A 16026-nucleotide genomic window follows, 5' to 3' on the forward strand; every position below is an offset into this window, starting at 1 on the left:
AGAAGAGAGGAGAGAAAAGGAAGAGTCCGGCTTGGCACTTTGCAGTGTAATAGAAGGAGAAATAGGGCTTTTGCGACAAGTAAATAGGGCAAAGTGAGACCTGGCTCTCTAAGGTGATGGGTGTCAAAAATGCTAGGGAATGAAAGGCCAGAGATGCCTTCTAGCTAGTGAATTGGCCTGAACTTCCCCAAATTATGCTCAGGGTTGCTCAGAAAATTTTATAGTCATTAGCTTTTGGTCCAAATTGATAGATTTCCATTTTCATGCAGCATGTATTCACTGAATGTGGTAAACAGTTTCTATTAAGAATATACACCATTATCCTCTCACCAGCATAGACTGCTTTTTTTTTTTTTCCTGCAGAAATTCAATAAAAGAAGTAAACTTTAGCAAGAATAACATTAGCACCACACTGAAACAGACCTAGACAGCCACTCATTAAAACTGTCCAGCTACTTGTAATACATACAGGATTCTGCAACACGCCAGGTGTTAAACAAAACATGAGCTGACATCATTCTGTGGATTGTGTTCTGGAAAATACAGTCCCCCGGTGGTTTTCAAGGAAAAAAAACCACACTGCTTTTTGGTGAACCACGTATAAAATGGCTCAAGAATACAAGATGTTATACATATATATCCTGTATACCTTTTGAAATTGGGCAAATCTCTGTCTCTGCATGCACAAATTCATGTTTATAAGCAGAGGGTTACACTAAATCTTTCATTAAAAATATTATTTCTGGTGAGGAATAAGGAGCTCAGAGAAAAATAAACAAAATTTATGGGAATATCTGCAGGCTGCAAATATATTTAAGAATATAACCAGCAAGAAAATATCCAGGGGAGACTATCAATAACATGAGGAAATTGTAAGCTGGAGTTCCTGTATAATAAACAGCAATATGGAATCAATATCACAATCTGGTTATGTTTGTTTGTTTTTTAAATTCCCACAGACAGAAAAGTATTTGATTCCCGCAATGGACTCTTTTGATTAATGGACTATTTGATTGAATATTGCTGAGAGATCATTATTTCTATTTCTGCGCAAACTAACGGCTTTCCAAATCCATTCAAATTCATAGCATTATTTATACCTTCATTAAACAAATGAGAAAAATTACTATTGAAGCGCTCTGGTTCCACCTGATTCACTGGGCAAGGTCTACTTTCAAAGCCAAACCTCCACCATGGGGCTGAGCTTTTAGGAGAAGGTACTGTACATATAATCGGCATTAAACATCCTTGTACTTGGAACCAAGACAAAAAGTATATGTGAAAATGCATTGTTTTTAGTGACTAAAAGCACAAAAAACTAGTGGAGATACCCATGATGTGCTGTGTGCTTTCAATACTTGGGAAAGATGAGTACAAGAAGATTGATTGCTCTGAGCATGGTCAAAATGAAACATACCTTGGGCAACCTCATGTGTGTGCCAAGAGATGCGCTCTGCTTTATATGCACATTTTCTACATATTATCTTGCAGTAACGTAGTGCTGGTCTGAAAATTTGAAAAAAAAAAAAAAAAGCAAAGATTTTAATAGCAAAATAGTTTGATTGCTTTTTCTGTCTGATTCATTGTATTTTTTTTTTTTCAGTTATCTTGAATTCTCTTCAATATTTAGTGGTATGCGTACCTTGTTTACATTCTACATTTTCATATTTCATTCTATTTTAATTACTACAAAAGGCTTTGCAGAAGCTGCACTGTAATATTATTTGCTTCCACTCATCCGAAAATCGTGTACATTTTCATGGACACAGGAACATTTTTAACTGCTAATATAGAATTGTTTAAGAAGGCACACAGTTTGAGCTGTTAGTCCAAATGCTCCTCCTCATAAAATTTGACACCTACATTTCAGAACAAAAAGAAGCATTTTATTTTACTTATTTTAGAAGAAAATTAGTGCCTTTTCACCTATAACAGTTTCTACATGACCACAAAAAAATATATTGAAATTTTCACAAGCAAAGTAAGCAATACGTATTCATCTAAGAAAAGAAAAGAATTCTATTTCCTATGATTTTTCCCCCCATGAAAGACAGTTATGCTTTTATACAGGCAAGCATTTCTTTTCTTGTAAGACACAAGCTGAAAGTACAGCGAAGTAGATAGCTACACACACACTCCATGTTCATCCTGTATTCTTTGGAATAACTGTCCAAATTTTATTAGGATTTTCTTATAATGATGTTATATGATGTCCTTGTTGTGATACCTGCATATGTAGAGATCTTAATATTGATTTACTATGTCTTTTGCTCATCCTTGAGCAGTGCAGACAGCAATTACAGCTGTTGGTGGTATCTATTTTGTCTTTTCATAATTGTCATTTCTAGTTCTACTTAAGATTAAAATATGAAAATTGCATCACGTGCACATGAGCAGAGCATCAGCTAGGCTACCAGCAATATCATGGCAGCATCATCATTTTAACCTCCATCTTCTCCATCTTGTGTATGAAAACTGCACAGTGCAACATAAACTTTTAGAAGGAATGCATCATCACATGAGCTGCCTTGACAGAAAGCCCTCACTAAGGTCATTAATATCTACCCCCTAAATCATCAGAGACAGAGAAACACCTGTAAATTTGCACCAGGTGCCTGTGAATAGTTTTGCTTGGCTTGTTGTCTGAGATGGACAAGTTTGGTGCTGATTCCTTAGCTAGGTCTGAAATTATTTGCTCAGCTAAAGTTGCGAAGGTGCTGTGGAACAAGCATCAACATAACTGCACAATGGATTTTAAAAAAGAAATAAATACTAGCATTAATCATGACTGTTCAGGCTCCTGATAATTTAAATAAATCACATACCAATCATGTACTTGGATGAGAGGTCGGTAATTTGTGCGAAGAAACAACAGAAAATATTTTCAAACTGCCCATGTTTCTGATTTTAGAGAAGTAATTTTCTTTAACACTAGAAAAAGAAATCCTTGCACCAGTTGGCTTGGTGTGGGTTTCTTTACAATCTGCTCATGTACAACAACAGCTGAGACAATGTAGAGTAAACATCAGATGTAACATCCCTGCAAACATTGATGCTATCCGCTGGCCTTTCCAAGCAGGGCATGCCGTCATTAGTCAGTGAACTAAACTGTCTATTAAAAATGAAGCTGAACAAAGAAAAACAGAATGAGAAGCAAAGAGTAAGTGTTTAGGTCAGTTTTTTGTTTATGCTTTTTTTTTTTTTTTTAAACACCCAGACTGTTATTTGAAAAGATCTCTTGCACACATTTGGATACAGATGAGAACAATTAAATACCCTCTAATAATTAATGTATATGCAATCTACAGCATGCATTCTCTTCTTATTAGAGGCTGTGGGTTTTTTTGTTGCAATCTAGCTAATAAAGGCTTTCTTTTCCACAAGAGAATTTTGACAGGGTTGACTCCAGACGGCTTTCCAGCTGAGGTCTGGGGCCTTGCTGAACCTTCAAAATTTTCCCATTTGAGCTGCATCAAAGTGAAGGAAATTCAAGGATCACTAACGTCTCAGATGGTAGCACTTGCCCTAACAACCAAGGTTCAGGAATTCTTTGGAGCAGGCTGAGGTCATTTTTCTCCCCTTTTCTCCTAATGCTTTTCTCTATTAATCAGAGCTCACAGCTCAGATTGGTCTTCAACTTCCTCCCAATCCTTGCTAAGCCTGTCATTTCTAGCTATTATTTACTTTAATGGACTTTGGCTGATCCCTTATGAAGCTTTGGATCTGAGAATAATAAGGCTGGAGAGTAACGGGCACAGACATGGGTGTGGGTTTGCCTGCAGATTAACCGTGGCAGATGGGCTTTATTGCGGTTTCCTGTGTGCCGAGTGTTGATTGAGAGGGTATAATGAGAGAGGTGGTGTCTGCACAATGGCTGCAGCCACTTCATTGCACCTCGCGTCTAAACAACCCCATTTTTCTAAATCTTTGGGTTGTGAAATTTTAGGAAGTCAGAGCACAAGAACAAGTACAAAAACAACTGTAAATAACCATGAATGTTAATCCAACCCTAATTGGTCCCTTCTTTCATTATGGGTACATTTTGCTGAGCTTTTTTTTCCCCCCTCCTTTTAACAAATGAATGATATGGACAGCTCTGCATACATCTGACTTTTATAACAGTTTAACGCAAATACTACTCCATATCAACTTATATAATTATTAATATTAATGTCTCATTAGTTTTTGCATTATTAACTTCAGCAGCAAAAGCTTACCTTGCGATCATCTTATTATTCTTTAGGTTTTTGTCATCTCGAGGAAATTTGTTTGAATTAAATTATCTATTGTCTAGAGAATATAAAAAATAACAGCAGGAAAATTGCTTATATCCGGCAAAATGTGTTAAAAATATATTTTCTTAGTCCAAACGCCATCAATTTTCAACAGCGATCAGATAATAAATTATTTTCAGCCATAGGTACTATCAAAAGATCTTTTACAAATTCCCCATTTTAAAGATTTTACTTAATTCCTCCCTTTCACTGATGGATTAAATCACAACTATTGATTCTTTTCTTCCTTTGGGGCTTTACCCATCTGTCCTAACGCTTTCATCCCAGCACCCCTTGGGCTGAGAGAAGTGTTCTACAAATGAACCAGTGAAAACCTGGAGAAGATTCCAGGTCAAGTTTGTGTACAAGAGTTTAAATTTTTAGTGACAGTCTTCCCTTACCACAGACGAAAGTTTCCACACACAGCCGCACAAGCTAGCCCCACCAATTATCCCCCTCCTTTGAAAACCATTATCAAGTTTTTCAAAACTTCTTTCATTTCACTGTTGTCACTCGATGAAAAGGAAACTAACCACCATGTCAAGACAACTCGGCTGCCTGGCAACCAAGGGCCACATTTTAATTCTGACTTGCTTCTGGTCTTGACTAATGGAAAGTGACTATGTTAAGCCAGTCAGAAGAGTTGTTTGTCACTTCTGAAATGCAAACAAAACTATATTGTTTCGAAAGTCCAGGGCATGATTGATGTAAAGATTTACAGTAACATCATTCATTTGCCCTTGTGTTTTAGCGGGATTGATGTCATATCTTTTCATGGTTTATTAAACGCTTTGCAAGAGCCCAAATATATGATGCTTTTTGTCCTGAAGGATCTAAAGAGATTTTCCTTATGTAAGAAAACTGGGCTCCAACTTGTGAGATTTAACAATGCTATTCAGTATGTGCCTATAATTTAATAGGAAACATCAAGCAAGGCACCAGAATGTATATCAAACTGACCAGGAAGGAAAAAAAAAAAAAAAAAAGCCAGCACAGAAAGCAATCAACAGTTTTGGGGGAGGGCCAAAAAAAGATACACTGCTAACTTGCTGGCTATATAAAGCTCGTTTAGACAAGCTTTCCCACAGATAAATAATTTTTTTCCACTTTTAATATCAAAACCTAGTCACAAAGTTTAAATTCTGCTTCCTATTTAACTATCTATATAGAAACAAATATAAAACACGTGCCCACTGCACTAAATTGTAACTGAAATCATCATAAGTAAGAATCAACATCAATTATCTTGACAACATATGATAAATTCAGACAGGTTTTAACAGTTTCCTTTCAAAGTCATCTAAAAAAAAATCCCTTCTAAAAACAATTATATTGCACATTATTTTTGTAAAGGCCAGATCGACATTTCTTTGAAATTAATGACCAGAAGAGGATGAATGAATCTACCAAGTTTTCTCCTCTGGAACAGGCAGATAGACTCTCACAGTCTCCCTGTATTATATATTAAATTGTATGTGTGTATATATATATATATATATAATTGTATGTGTATATATAAATAAAATACATATATATACACACACACTTCTTTGTCATTATATATTCAAAATGTTTGCATGTGTCTGTGTATACACACACACAAATATAAGCAGGAAGGAAACTAAAGTTGTTGTGGTAGGTTCTGTTCTATTTCAAAAAGTATAAATCACTTTTCAAATGTCTATTAATAATTGATGCAATAATTTGATGCATATTCAGGACAGTGGACATTGGATTTTCTATGTATACTCCTACTGGTATGGCTAATGTGCTAGAGCTATGTTCCAAAATCAGTATGTTTCCTTTTAACTGTTGTTGACCATATCTGTTAATAAGACCTGTTATTCATATTTTAAAGTAGATTATTAAAATGTAAGCATGGTAACACATGCTGTCATAGTTGCCACGTGGGATTCCTGGGGATGGCCCATGAGGTATCCACCACATCAGTTTCCTGGGGAGAAGCTTAGAAGTTTTGATGCAGGAAAGGTATATGTGGGGAAAGAAAAGCAATTCAACGTGCTTTATGTCCTTCTTGGTCCCCAGTAGATGGTGATCCCATCCAAAGCCTTCCTACAAATCAAGCTGTTGTATACTCAGCTCATGCAATACAAAACATAGTATCTTGAGCTAACGGGATGTGAGGCATTATCTCCTATGTTGTCTATCCTGACCAGATGAGAAGTTCAAACTATGAGCGGTCCAGTGTAAGAGGATAACGGATATTGATTGCAGTGGGCTGCAAGGAGCTACAGCAGTACAGCAGTATTGATATCAGCGATGTAAGCAGCTGTCAGAGCCATAAAATCTTTCAGCTGAGGGCCATGCTGCAAGAGATCAAAGCACCTGGCAGAGGACAAGCAGAGGCAGTCCAGGGCTGACATCGTTGTACCTGCCATACAAGATGGGCGCAGCAAGGGGATCTGTTTTACTTGCACTGTGCCCACTGGTGTGTTCATGCAAAGCTGCGCCTGGAACCTCACATGTCCACAATCAGAAAGGGCAGGCTTTGAGCTCCTGCTGGGAAGGGCAAATCCCATCTTGGAAGATGTGAACTTAGAGCAGTTCCTTGTTTGAGTCCCAGCCTCAGCAGAGACCAATTCAGGACTATCAAGGAATCCTGAATAATCCTGCTAGACCAAAGCGCTTAGGCCTTGGGGCTTTGCTGCATAAGTGAATTCCACTTAGTGCTGATTGTAAGAAAAAGAGAAAGTTAGTTGTATAGATTTACTGCACAAATGAAGCAGAGTAGTATGGATGCACGCCTATCCACTTTCCAGAAAATAATTAAGATCCTGCCAAGGTCTGCTACTTCAGGATCTCTCAATGCATGATTTAGCTGAAGCATTAGTGACCTCAAGGAAAGAGAAGGAGGAAGGGAAGCAGCTGCCCGATCTTTCCACTGAATGGAAGTCAAGACTGGCTCAGAAACAATAACTCCATTGACTCAGGAAAATAAATATACATTCATTCAGAAAGATTATCTAATCAGTCTAGGTCTAGGTATTAGGTCAGTGGATTACCTCAGCCGATCACCAGTCTCCATAAATCCTGCATCTCCAAGAAGGAACAAATTAAGAACATTCACATTCCAGGACCACAGCACTTTTACAGTCCTCACGATAGCCAAAAAGAAAAAGCTGGGTGTAAAACTGCATCTCTGTAGCCAAATTACACACACAAAGTGAGTTGTAAATCAGCTTCACCCCAGGGAAGGCAAAGCTGTAAACTACCTATCATTTTACATGGCTACACATAACCATCATGGCGGAGGAAACCCAAAAAGGTCAAGAATTTTTCTCAACTACCTACATCTCTGGAGTAGCTCAAGAAGCCATTTAATCTAAAGTCCTCTGATAGTATCTCTGCTGTTTTCTTTTTTTCCTTATGGAAATGATCATGTAGCTTTCTAACTGCCTTCAGCTTCTGTTGAATTAAACACAATCCAGTCTCTAGAGCAGCACTTAGGCAATTGTGCTCCCCCTGCTTTCTCCTTGTTAATTCTTCTGGGGGAAAGAATACATAACGAAGCCCTCAGCTGACAATTTGGGAGGCCTGCCACTGGTTATTGCCATCAGTAATTTTTCAACTAATTCAACAGTGTGTGATAACACAAGGGCTGAATGCTTGTAGCTACTCCTTTTCAGAAAACAGAATTTTCTCAAAGTCCTAACAGTTCCTCTTAAATCCTAGAGATTACCCAAAAGTTTCCAGTAACCTACTGGAGACCAACTCAAAACTCAAAAAAATACAAATAATAATAATATATTTTTTGCAATATTCAGTGTTCCTTTCTCAAAATAACCATGCAAATGAAATTGCAGTGCAACTGACTGAAACTTTCTACAATTGCTTCAGGTTCATAAACATTTAATGAACTCAGATTAAATTTCAATTACAATGCAAGCACTTCCATGAGCAGCAGAATGAAAGATACCTGCTCTCCTCTGGCTTTGCACTTGCAGTCAAGATTCCCCGGGACCTAAGGAGGTTCAAAGCTCCACCCGAACACGATGCCCTAGGTAGGACGTCCTCTGTCCTCAAAGACTGCTAATACCTAAAGAGCCTTTCCCATAGTGAGAACAACAGCCCATCTTCCATTGCTACCAAATTCAACAGAACAACTTGGCCAGTGGAACCACAATAGAGTAAAGCCTGACACAGACATAAAAATCATGCAGAGATGCATGATCATAAAAAGCCTGTTTCCAAAACAGGCTAAAAATTAGGTTCTCTTGTGCACAGTGGAAGCCAACAATAGGGGAAGGCCAAAGTACGTGAACACAAATTGATAAATGCCTTGGTGGTGAACCATTGGTGTTCCTGCCTGCCACAAAAAAGTCGTTTTTCTCCAGCTCCTAGATAAGCTGCCCTCTGTAATAGTTGCTTGATTTTCCATCTGCTTTAGCTAAAGCTCTTTCATCTGTCACCTTGCATATTGTTGCTTTCTCTCTTTCAGCTGCTAGAGAGCTCACCTTCTCCCTGCACTGCAGACACATTGCCTATTCTGATCCCTTTGCTAATTCTCATTAGTGATGGCATTCACAGCCCACACCGTCACTCCAGCAGGGCAGGCAGACCCCCCCGCCCTGCTTTCAGCTCCCCCTTGGCTCTCCCCAAGCCCCTCAACCTCGTTTCTGCCAGGTCAGGGCTCTTCAGCTGGGCTCACACTGCCCCCTGTCCCCAGCCAGGTCTCTCACCCTTCAACTCCTTGAATCACAACTTGTTCCTCCGGATGACGCGCCAGTGCCTCACATTCTGCTTCTTTGTCATCTTTACATTGTGTGTTCCTTTCAGCAGTGAATATAGGTTATTTGTGTTGCACACAGTGCCCTGCAAATGTAGGGGACTATTCTAATGTGAGATAAATAATTACTATAATTAACAGGAAGAAAAAAAAAAACCTCCTGGCAATTTGTCACAACTAAACATCTCTTTCCTTGCTAGATATTTTCATATTTATGGCATGTACATGGATCCCTTTTGCCTCTGTGTAGGGACCTGCATCTCCCATTAGCAGTAATGGGAATTATGTGTGTTCACTGAGGGGAGACTGTAGTCTACCCTAGTTGGTGTGCTGTGCTAGCTGTGTTTTATTGGATCATATGGAGCATGAAAAAAAAATAATAAAAAAATATTTTCCATCTTCATTGTTCAGAGAAATATGTAGGAAGCCCCTGAACACAATCATGCTTTTAATTAAGTGCTATTTGCAGGTGCTATTTCTCTCCAATTTCCTATAGCCATTTCTAAAAGAGCAATAACAAAAAATAATCTAAAAAAATAAAGTGATTAGGGATAAAAATTAGCTAGTTACTAGACTGATGAGAAATTAAAAAAATGAGCAATTTTAATAAACTACATTTTAAAACTGTAAATGTCCTTGTATGAGTAGATGCTGAAAAATACTAAACTTCATTTCACTATCAATTTTCTGATTCATCTGAAGAAGTTCATTATCTGTTAAATTGAAGGCAAGCCTCCCACAGAGGAATGCTATCTAAAGATGGATGTGTTTGTGTGTGAAAGGATAGCCTTTCTTAGCTGTTTATCAAAAAGACAGTCGTGGACCAGTTACTATATACTTCACTACTTCATAAATATAACACACGGTATATATGTACAATCATATGACGGTGGTTCATTTTTGTCATCTGATTTTGGCACATTAATACAAATTTAGTCCAAACATCTAAAGTTATGCTGCTAGGAATGTTGCCATCTGGTTTTAATGAATATCTGGGGTCCATTTTTCAGTTAAGCTTTTCTTATTGTGTTGTGTGTTGCTTTTTCCAAGCTATCTGCATAATTGCTTAAAGATTTTACTGCAAAATTAATATCCTCACTGTGAATGAGAGAGAAGGGCAAAAACCAGGATGACAAAGGCTGAAATGAGGTGAAAGGCAAATTCAATTTTTCCTTGCACCATAGAAACCTCGTCAGGACTAGCTTTATCTGGTAATCCACATTTAAACTTTAACCTGTAGGGGGGCTCTTTGTGTTAGTTAATGTAAGCATAAAAAGAGTCTGAACCACTAATCAGATTAATCATATTTTGTGAGACTCAAAAGCTTCATTAAAAGGACCTCGTTTCCAAGCTACACATTTCAGAAAGGGAAAAAAAGTTGGCTATGAAAAGGAAAGAGTAACACTGAAATTCAAAAAGACACAGACTGTGTGTCTCCTGGAATTAAACCAAACAGAGTAAGAACTGGAACAACACCCACCTTCATAAAATACACCTTGACCATGCCAAAATAATTGGGACATTTTGTTATGGAAATTATGCATTCCCTACATTTACAAAGCTTTATCTTACTCATAAGAGAGAACTATTTATTAGATAAATACAATAAACGTCTTCTCTTTTCTAATATTTATGAAAGTCTTCCTTTCCAGTGCTGCAATCATATTTCCCAAGTATTTCAGGTGACCCCTCAGAGACAATAAAAGGTGAGCTTCAGAAGAATAAGAACTGGAACCTGTCATTTGTAGACAGGTTATTTACAGTCACACTAGAAACATCCCAGTTCCCTAAAGAGCATGAAAGTAAGAGAACAAGATCCTCCCCCAAGTTAGTGCAGCATTGTGTTTGCTTTCAAAAACTAAATTACTCTATGTTGTAATAAGCAAATAGTTTGCCACAAATGAAGCTTCAACAAACTTTCGTCCTTGTCTATGGAATAGAACGTCAGAATCCCAATCTCAAAAGTTTAGACAACATGCTCAACAAGAAGAATTTTCACTTAAGGTAGTGTAAAGTCTCAGCTTACCCTGCATCACTGTGGAGTTAGCAAACATCTTAAATCACAGTGAGCAAATGAAACACATTAAAATAGTTAAATAGATTATACTTTAGGGAGAATTTAAGAGGTAGGGAAAGAAATCAAGACATGACATCACTTAAAATTACAGACAGCAATTTTCCAATCATGGAAGAGGGAAACGGGCATAGCCTCATCTTTATTTTCCAGGCAAGATGGAGCATCCTCAATGCTGCATCACAGCCAAACTGTTTCCTTGTATTTCATCATTACATTTGGATTTTTCTCTTTCCACAGCTTGACAAGATCTCTTCGTGATCCTGCAAGTTCTGTGATCCTATACAATAAGTCAGCTCAATCCCAAGCCATTTAACCTAGAAACACATTTTAATGCTTACACTGAGAACTCCACAAGGGGTTGAACAAATTCACTATTTTATAAATGCCTATTTACTAACTTTTGTCCATAATTTTACAGAGACTATACATTCTGGCTCAAAAGGCACTGCTCATACTGTCAATTAAAGAGAGAGCAGGTGAGGGATGAGGAATCTTCTGCAGAAAAAAACAACCACCAAGAAGTTGTCATTGCCCTGACAAGCTCAGAAGAGAAGGGCTCAGTTTGGGTGGCTAAAGCCCTCTTCCATCTTCACTTCTGCGGACCTGATGTCCATATTGCATATGCTGTAGAGGCTTGAAAGAAAGCACAACCGCCCAGCTTCTCTACACTCCACAGGCCTTATACTGCACACACGGTTTTATCATCACAAACTTTCATTTTATGACTGCACTCCTGAGTGTGTGCCACTGTGTGCCCTGAGGTCTTCATTGTTCCTTCATCAAACCAAGCAGCTGTCGAAATGTGCCTCAGCTCTGTCCAGCACACATTCCCCAGCTTTCCCTTCCAAGGAAAAGGAGGGGAGAAAGAACAGTGGATGCCAAGGTCTTGCTCCAGTGAGGAGCTGGGACCTGGCCAAGGACAGACTTCTGGGTTCTTAGTGTAAATGTAGACTATGATACCATTGAAATCCTCAGAAAATATCACGAGTCTGTTATTTACAAACTGACTTCAGCTCATCTGCACCCGAATAAATCTGCAGGAAGTGTACTGCCTTCAGTAGAATATTTCTTAGTCTTAGCCAGTGCAATTTGAAGCAGAATTTGGCCCTTTAGATAATAAGCAAAAAGTGCCACCCTAGAAGTACAGGCACAAAGTGCCTAAACACAGAGAGAATCATTCACAGATCTGGTCCACAGCTATGAATTTAAATAACCCAAAGCTAATTCCAAAACTGAGATATTTTAAATAAGGGAAATAAAGAAAAGCACTAGAATTCATACTATTTTGTGCGGGATGAAGTTTCCTCAGCCTTCCTGGCTCACCTTGCTTGATGGTAAATTCAAATGGAATCCACACAAACACTCTCCAAGTGTCTAAAATCCCAAGCCCAGGAGTTTGTGTTGCTGACCCTCGCTCACCTGCACTCTTTGAACACCGTGTTTGCAGGTGGTCCTCCTGGCTGTACTTCATTTGCAATTCAACAAGCAGGGTGCAGGGGGGAGAGTAGGGAGCCTCACAGCACTGTCAGACTTGCACAGAGTCTGAGTCACCCTCGTGCCACTCATGCTTCCACACGGCATGTCCACTACCTGAAAGATGCAGCAAACTTCAAAGGCTGGAAGGGTTCAAGCTACTCTCATTACTGCACACAAAATACTATTCTTAAGAAAAAGTTTTGTTTAAATTCTGGGCTCAGGTAGGTAATGACATCTACTGAGACCATGTAAAAACAGAAAAACAAACAAACAAAACTGCCAATTCAAATATGTCTGCGTTTGTTCAAGTAGAATGATGACATTCACCAATGTACGCACATTTCGTGATCTGTTGTTCACAAAGATCTCGAGAATCTACGTGAAGACCTACGAATATCCCTGCTAAGCTTTGCATCTGTAAATCCAAGCAACTCAGGGACTGCTGAGACTGTTACCCAAACTAGATGAGAAGGTTGGGTCTACATTACCTGAGCTGTGTATAATGTCATTTGTCTCTCAGGAAGAACAGCAGTTTAACCCTGTCAACAATATATTTACATGTAAATCCTTTGAGATAATCCAGATTTGGCTGCAAAGGCCTATACTGATCTCCAATAGAAAGAAAAAAAAAAAAAAAGAAAAAGCAAAAAAAAAAAAGTAGCACAAACATAAATTCCAAAGAAAGGGACCACAGGAATGCCCACAGGAAAGTAGCAGACCCAGTACTTTCACCACTTCAAACAAAAAATTCCATTTTGCAAAACAAACAAACAAACAAACAAGACTCAGCAGATCATTAGTTAGGTAAAGATCTTTTGATCATTCACAGCTCCTTGGTAAGATGTTTCCCACAAGGCTAATGAAGCCCTAAGTCACTTTTGTTTTGTTTCTTCAGCTTTCCTCTCTCCAAGTTAAAATTCATGCAAAACAAAACTCATGAGCTTTGTGGCATGATGGAGGAAGAGTCTGTGGCACCCCGAGGCCTGATAGTATAACAACGTTACCAAGAGAGTGGGGCAGGGAAACATTCCGGTGACTGCTTGGCAGGGTTTCACAACTACTTGGCGCGTGTGAAGGTAGCTTCATATCTATGAATATTGCATAGTCAGATCCTCTGCTCTGTTCTGAGATCTTAATATTCCAGATGGGGACAAAAGTATAAATATTTCTGCACTTAAATTGCAGGGTTTAAAACATTATAAATTTAAATCAAGTTATATCATCTAGTAGGCTTTAAGACACGAAGCACCACACGGCAAACTCCAACAAGGGAAGAGTACAACCAGCTCCCTTTACTGTCTGTGCTGCCCTAAACACAGGGAGGATTCCCATCCTTTAAAATTTGATAAAAGTGATTGCATTGGGAAATGCAAAACTCATTCTCATAGCTCAGTGAGGCTCTGCAGAGAAAGTCTAAACCTAAACACATGGCTAGAGTGGGCTTCAATGGCTGTCACAGCCAAAAATATAGAAAGTGATCATTCTTTGTGTCTCACAAAAGATTTGGAGGGAAAGAGAGTACAAAAGATCAGGACAGTTCCTTAAGTTGCCTGGATAAAATCCAGGCTAACTCCCAGTTGTTTGGATCTCTGTTTACCCTTGCAAATCAAAGGAGACAATTCACTGGAGAATCCACTGGTTCGCTATATTTCAGAATGTTATTTCAGAATGTTATTTCAGCTGGAGACTCAATGGACAAACTCTGAGCAGTTCTGCAGCTGCAAACGTGTATAATATCTTAGGTTTTTAATGACAAAGTGGCAATGTATCCTTGAGACATTATATTGAGGTGGTATTTCTGTGTTATATTCAGATGATCAGAGTAATAAAATAATAGTTTTCTATTGCCTGAATTCCTGTTGAATGAAACAGCTCATTGGGTATTCTTCTGGCATTTGGCACCAAAACAGTATTTTTAAGAATTGTTCTAGTTATGGTCCCATCTGCATCCTATTCCACTCTTACTGCAAAAAAAGAAAGAGAAACAGAACTGCACAATAACAGAGGAAGGACAAGCAGACAAAAACTCATACTCTTAGTATTTCTATCTCTCATCTATGAAAACAGAATTCTAAATATTATCTTTGAGAAGCTGCTCTTCACTTGTGATGAGAAAGCACTGGAATTTGTTCTATTGAAATCATAGTTTGGGCACATTGCTAATTCACGTTTGCAAACCAGTATCACCTAAATTACAGTTTTATGATGCAGTCTTAGGAAGAGAAGGTTACTTGGTTTTAAGTGGGAATGCAGTAGACAATCTACTTCTTGAAATTTATTCACTGAGGAGAAGTTGCTTTTAAAAGTGACATCGTCTAGGGGAACAGATAGAATGCTATCTTTTAGACGATTCTATCACGGCCTTAATAGTAGTCAGTACTTAACAAGCAGCTTTTTGCAATGAAGTAAATAAATTAGATTACAAACAAACCTCAGTCACTATAGCACAACAGCCTCTGTTTCTCGCTTATCTCTTGAGTTGCAACTTCTATACTTTTAAACGGTTAAACTCCTCCATGAAAGATTTGCCATGTTACTACCATGCTCCACCTCTAGGCTGTATCAACTTGCTGCACACACACAGAACTAGGTTTAACCAGATTTGTGTCAAGTAAGCCAGAGACATTAGTGTCAGTACTGATGGCTTTATGACCTTGGTGAAAATACAGTGAGCTTAGAACTAAAGATATGAAGTGCTTCCTGAATATCAAAGCGTTACTTCATTGTAAGGGAGAAATATTGCCTAGTGCTTAAATAACCTTCTCTTACCCTTCACCCAGTAGCTCCTGCAGCTCTCCATATAGATGGATCTTCAGTCTTCTCAAAACAACAATCACACAGGTGAATTTTCCAGGAACTTTTCAAAATTATTTTTCAAAGTTATCCTGAGAAAAACATATAAAAGGGTTTCAATGCAGTACAACCTTTCACATCTAGCAGAAGAAAACAAATATGTCCCAATGCAAATCAACAATTTTACTTAAACACTCAGGTATGTGCAGTGCTTTGCTCAGCTGGCTGGGGGTGGGTCACCTGCAGAGGAGCTTGGAGGGTCTCTCCAAGAACTGGGAAGTTAGGATTAGAAATGCGCCTGACTTAAGAGGGGGTTTTAAGCAATTAACTCCACAAGTGAACAAAAGTGAAGCACAAAGAAGCACTAATGGGAGGAGATCATTAATGCAATCCATCCACATTCTTCATCTATATGCTCATTACCTGCTGACAACAGCAGTAGGATTTGCCCATATGAGGAAATGAACCAAAATAGCTGTTGCAGAATAAGCCAGTCTTCAATAGCCTTCTGTTTGTCCCTGTGTGGACACTGTAGGAATAATTAGTGCACTTATTCTGCTCTAGAATAATCAGTGCACTAATTATTCCAGACTAAAGTGTCCTTTATTCCAAAACACTTTGTCCACAAGGGGAGCTATTGTGAAGTAGCTGCGCTCACT

At 38.5% G+C, this 16026-nt stretch overlaps 1 long non-coding RNA gene across 1 annotated transcript; it reads right to left on the minus strand.

Moving 5' to 3' along the window:
* Positions 1 to 1439: 1439 nt before the first annotated feature.
* LOC149916613 (uncharacterized) lies at positions 1440 to 15454 on the minus strand. Its single transcript, XR_016469492.1, has 3 exons — positions 15344 to 15454; positions 12518 to 12688; positions 1440 to 1506 (listed from the first exon to the last, which is right to left on the minus strand). It is a non-coding gene; the product is annotated as an uncharacterized LOC149916613 (long non-coding RNA).
* Positions 15455 to 16026: the final 572 nt, after the last annotated feature.

The sequence above is a fragment of the Phasianus colchicus genome, chromosome 10 (genome assembly GCF_987193195.1).
Source record: "Phasianus colchicus chromosome 10, bPhaCol1.hap1.1, whole genome shotgun sequence".
Lineage (NCBI taxonomy): Eukaryota > Metazoa > Chordata > Aves > Galliformes > Phasianidae > Phasianus > Phasianus colchicus.